The sequence below is a fragment of the Ochotona curzoniae genome, unplaced genomic scaffold (genome assembly GCF_017591425.1).
Source record: "Ochotona curzoniae isolate NIBS_2020 unplaced genomic scaffold, NIBS_Ocur_1.0 contig_64, whole genome shotgun sequence".
Taxonomy (NCBI): domain Eukaryota; kingdom Metazoa; phylum Chordata; class Mammalia; order Lagomorpha; family Ochotonidae; genus Ochotona; species Ochotona curzoniae.
In genome coordinates this window covers 9,025,913-9,031,912 of record NW_024466502.1, presented here as the reverse complement: position 1 = coordinate 9,031,912, position 6,000 = coordinate 9,025,913, and positions in this window count along the sequence as shown.

Below are 6,000 nucleotides of genomic sequence, written 5' to 3'. Positions count from 1 at the left end.
TGAGAGGAAAATGGGCCAAAGTGCTGGGACACTGGAACCATGTGGGAGACCTGGAAGAAGCTTCCAGCTCCTGGGTTCAGACTAGCTCAGCTCTGGGTATTGTGGTCACTGGGGAGGGAACCAGTGGATGGAAGATTGTTTCCTTCTCTCTGTAAATCTGTCTTTCCAATATAAACAAATGCTTTTAAAAGAAGAGTTCATGTATCCTGGATAGGAACTCTTTGTTAGCTATTTATACTATTAATATTACTTTATCTGCATTTAAAAGATTCCTAGGTTCATGAAAGAAAGCAAACAAGACTAATGCTGTTATTCATTGTCTTATAAAATGAGGAGTGGGCCGTTTAAGAATCCATTAGCTTATCCTAGTCTCAGATGAGTGTTGGCATCTGCCCTGTTTTGCAGAAGTGTCCAGTAATTGACAGAATCATAACACAGTATAGAGGAGTGAATAATGGATAGGCTACCCAGGCAAGGGGCACCTTGGGGAGAAAGAGAAAAGCAGTCCTTGGCAAGGGCTGTGATGCCGAAGGATGAAGAAACTCAACCCCTCTCTCACCTTTTTTTTTATATATATAAAGATTTCTTTATTTGAAAGAGTTACTGAGAGGGAGAGAAAAAGAGAGATATCTTCCATCTGTGGCTTACTTTCCAAATGATCAGAATAGAATGGCTGGACTGGACCAAGCCACTGCCAGGAGCCAGAAGCTAGGAGCTTTATCCAGGTCTCCCAGATGGGAGCAGGTCCCCAAGCACCTAAGCCATCTTTTACTGCTTTCCCCAGACCATTAGCAGAGGTCTGGATGGGAAGAAGTGGATCATGGGCATCGCAGAAGGTGGTTTTAACCCACTGTGGCACAGCATCGGCCCCCTACACAATTCTTCTGTAGTTATTTCTATAGAACAGACAAAAACCTGAATGTTATCCAGACCATGAAATGAATCAACGTTCCCCTGTCTTGGCTAACATTAGTGACTGGTGGCTTCTTAACCAATCACAGCTTTATTTTGCCCTCCTCCTAGATAAGCTTCATTGGTGGACAGTGGGAAGGCAGTGGGAGCTGGCCTGAGTACTTGGGCCCTGCCACCCACAGGAGAGACCTGGACGGTGTTCCTAGCTCCTGGCTTCAGCTTGTGCCAGCTCCAGCAACTGCAGTCACTCGGGGATGTGAACTCCTAGAGGCAACATCACTCTTTCCCTGTCAATCCTCCTCTCTCTGTAAGACTGCTTTTCAAATAAACATGCAAATATTTTTAAAAACTAGAAGTAAACCCTAGAAAGACCTACTGGGATACAGCATCTTAAAAATTATCACTACTGCTGGGCCTGGCACAATGGCTCAATGGCTAAATCTTTGCTTTGCCAGGATCCCACATGAGCACTGTTTCATGTCCCTGCCCCAATTCTGATCCAGCTCCCTGCTTGTGTTCTGGGAAAGCAACAGAAGATGGCTCAAGGCCTTGGGACCCTGCACCTGCATGGGAGACCTGGAAGAAGCTCCTGGCTCCTGGCTTCAGATCATCTCAGCTGTGGCCATTGGGGAATGAACCAGCGGACAGATCTTTCTCCCATATCTTATCTCTGTAAATTTGCTTTTCCAATGAATCCTTAAAAAGAAAAAGTTACCACTTGCTGGTAAGCTACCCTCCGTGAAGGTGCCCTATGGTTCCCCCTGAGGACATCCTCCCCCACTGCAGTGGGCAATCATCCCAGTCCAGGGGCTGTTTTTGGTGCTTTGTCACTGAAGGGAATAGACGACGAAGAATCCAGAACAATACAGCCATTGGACACCAGAAATAAGACTGACTTCCCAGGGGTAAATGTATGTTATTAGTCAGGCTCAGAAACTGATGGGTAAATAAAATTATCTCTGGATGAAGAAAGTGTACCACTTTTTGCAAGGATTTATTTATTTTTACTGGAAAGGCTGATTTTACAGAGAGAAGAAACAGAGATCTTTCAATCACTGGTTCCTTCCCCAAATGGCTGCAATGACCAGAGCTGGGCTTGTCTGAAGCTGGGAGCCGGGAGCTTTGTCTGGGTCTCCCAAATGGGTGCAGCGGCCTAAGGACTTGGACCATCCTCTGCTGCCTTCTCAGGCTACAGTCAGAGAGCTGAATGGCTAGTGAGTAGCAGGGACACAAACCAGAGCCCATACAGGATGCTGGCGCTATAGGCAGAGGATTAGCCTGACATGCCATCACAACAGTCCTAAAGAGGGAGAATTCACGAAAAGACAGAAATCTCCAGCAGTGTCAGAAAAAAAAAATGTGTAAAAATGGAAAGTGTGTTAGTGGTGGCTTGGGTGAGGAAAGGGGATTCAGTGTTAACAGCCATTGGGGGGGATTTTACTGGGGCTGTAAAACCACCTAAAGCTGTATTATCATGATGGTTGCACAAGCCAGTAGAGTCACTAAAACCCACTGAATATTTAAAGCTGTGAATACAAGAGTGATCTCAGGGAAGACCTACTTAAATCTAGCAGGCCAATTCTCTCCCCGAAAGGAAAGTGTGGCAAGGAGAAGAGCAGGTGGCTGGGACAAATCAGTGTGAGCCCAGTTGGCAATGCAGTTAGGATACCCGGCTAGAGCTCGAGGAAGCTACGCCCCGTCCTCCCTGAGAGCGGCTTGCTTGCTTCAGTGGCCTTCCTCTTTCATGGTCGCCCTGGCCAAACAGTCCCCTTCCTGGCTGCAAGTTGTGGCTTGAGAAGCATTCTTGATCTCAGAACTTGGCACCGACCTTCCAGGAGCTGCACTGATGGTCTGTTGTTCAGCTCCAGTTTTATTTCAGGTTGCGGTATTTACACTGGACTGGTAAATGAGACGGGGAGGAAAGAACTTTTCCTGTACACCTGTACACCTTTAAATTCTGTACCTTGAGCCTAGAAAAAAGAGATATTGACAAGAGAAAAGGCATACACACTTCAAAAAAAATTATTCTGGAGGTTGGCTCCATGGTATAGTAGGCTAAGCTTTTGTGTGTGGTACCAGCATTCCATACAGGTCCTGGTTTAAGTCCCAGTTGCCCCACTTCTGACCTAGTTCCCTGCTTGGGAAAGTGGTGGGGGATGTTCCTACAGAGGAGACCCAAGAGAAGCGCCTGACTTTGGAGCGATTCAGCTCTGTCTGCAGCCACTTGAGGAATAAACCAGAGGATGGAAGATTCTCTTTCTCTCTCTCTCTCTTTCTCTTTCTGTATGTGTGTGTGCACACCTTTCCTTGTCTCTGTAACTCTGCCTTTCAAATAAAAATAGGAGAAACCTTTGAGGGCCTGGTGCAGTGGCCTAGTGGCTAAAGCCCTCGCCTTGAACGCGTCAGGATCCCATATGGACATCGGTTCTAACCCAGGCAGCCCTGCTTCCCATCCAGCTCTCTGCTTGTGGCCTGGGAAAGCAGTCAAGGAGGGCTCGAAACCTTGGGACCCTGCACCCTAGTGGGAGACCCGGTAAAGGCTCCTGGTTCCTGGATCTGGATTGGTGCAGCTCTGGCTATTGCAGTCACTTGGGGAGTGTATCATCGAGCAGAAGATCTTCCTCTCTTTCTTCTTCCCTGTATATCTGACTTTACAATAAAAGAAAATTTTTTTTAGAAAAGAAGAAACCTTTAAAAAAGTCATTCAAAGAACAGAGCAAAAATAAGAGAAAGATGGAGGAAGAGAGAGATCCATCTGGCGATTTACTTCCCAGATGCTGCGACAGCCAAGGCTGAACCAGGTCAAAGCTGTGAGCCAGTAACACTCCCCAGGCCTCCCCAGGGTGCAGTGCAGATTCAAGTACGTGAGCTGTGCACAGGCAGAAAGCTGAATGAGAAATGAAGTAGCTAAGACTCAAAGCAGCGCTCCAACATGTGATACACACACTCCAAGCACTAACCAACCGTACCACAATCCCCACCCCAGGTATATAGGTTAGATTCCTATTTTTACTTGTACAGAACCTTCGCAGAAAAGAATGAAATCTACTGGAAGTGTGTATGGCAGTTTAATAGAAGGCAATAAATTATGAAGCAGTAACGATACAAGAATGGGGTTTGGGCTGATGGGGCAGTACATGGTAGGAAGACGACTAGCAATGGCATGGTAGATGAAGAGTTGTTTAGCAGATTCATTGTGGTGCTGGCTCAAATTGTCCTGGCCAATAAAAGGGAGCATTTTTACAAAAGGAAATTAGTGTCTTCTCTACACAGGGACATTCTCTAAGGCAGAGAGTTCCCAGTGTTTGCCGTTTCTCTATTGTCTAAAACTCAAATTAATTTTCATGCCAGAATGATGTATTTGGTGTATTCAAGGCACCTTGGAGGAGAGTGACTCCTTTTTGTCCCTTGGGATCACAGTTTTCCATCAGCAAAAGACAGACAATTAAAATCTTGAAAACCTCAATATTTACAGGCATGCAACTGCTACTAATGGAGTGTAATACAGACTGCAAAGGCAGCATTTATGGCGATCATTTCCACTTCACACCTGGCAGAGTGACAGCAGTGGGCACAGTGATGCAGCACGTTGGGGAGTCTGTGTCTCAAGCCGGGGGGCTTAGCTTGAATGCCAGCTGCTCTGTTTACTGTCCATCTTTCTGCTAATGCACCGGGAAGGCAGCAAATGACAGTGCAAGTACTTAAAATTCCTGCCATTCATGTGGGAGATCCATTTAGGGTTCCTGGCTTCGGGTTGGCCCAGCCCCAGCAGTTCCAGGCATTGGGGGAAGTGAACCAGCTCAGTTTTGTATCACTACCTCTGCCTTTCCAATAAATAAATAAATAATTTATTTTTATATGTATATAAAACTATATATTTATATATAGTTTTAAAAGTTAGTGTGACCAGATCAGAGAATTTGGAATGTACTTCATGAAAAAAATTCTTCTTTGGTCACCTGTAGTTAAAATGTTACTGATGGGCCAGCCTTTGTGGGGCAGGTTAAGTAAGCACCACCTTCGGCTACCAGCTGGAGTCCTGGCTGCTTCATTTTGGATGCAGCTTCTTGTTAACGTGCCAAGGAAGACAATGGATACCGATCAAAGCACTTGGGCCCCTGCTACCCATGTGGGCAACCCCACTTCCACCTGACCCAGTGCTGGCAGTTGAGGCCCTTTGGGGAGATAAGCTAGCAGGTGGAGGGGTGTCTTTCCGTTTCTAACAATGCCTTTCAAATCGGTAACTTTTATTATTATTTTTATAATTTCCATCATTGGTGGGATTAGCACATTCACATTATGGTGTGGCCATCACTAGAAGGTTTCCACTAACCGAAAGTCAAAACTGCACTCATAAAAAAAAACAACTGCACTCATTAAACAGTAATTCCAACTCTGGGTAACCACTGCCCACTTTCTTCCCCTATGAACGTGATAATGCCATGTTACTAGCCTTAAACAGGAGTTGGCAAATACAACCCTAGCTCCCAAGTTTTACAACCGAACAAGAAGTTGCAGTTCTGGAGAACTGAAGGGAAACTCCTTCCTACTTTTAAACTAAACTCCGCCATCTTTCTTATGCCTGTCTGTAAGAGACAACCCAAGGGCACAAGCCTCACAAAGCAGGGGATCCATTGTTGAGGAAGAAAGGCCGAGGAAAACGATCGCGGTTACTCCAAGGAACCACCTACACCAAATAACCAAGGATAACGCGGGCGAGCCGGACCCCCGGAACGAACGGACCCGGAAGTCCTGAGTCCGCCCCGCCCGCGTCCCGGCGGAGCTGGATGACGTGTCGGCTGCAGGAGCTGGCAAGGTGCGGGCCGCCCCGTCTGCGCGTGCGCCGTCGGCAGCGTGGCTCCGGCCCCGGGCGGTCTTGTTCGTTGAGGAGGACTCCACTGTTCCGGGTTTTAGAGGATGCCCACTCTCTTCCCTGATGAATGTGCTAATGCCGAGTTCCTGGTCTTAAACATTGCGTGGCAAATGTTTAAACACCGTACGGCAACTACAACCGTATCTCCCAAGTGTCACAACTGAACAAAAAGTCGCGGTTCTCAAGAGGATTGAGTCACTCCTGGGAAGCGCTGG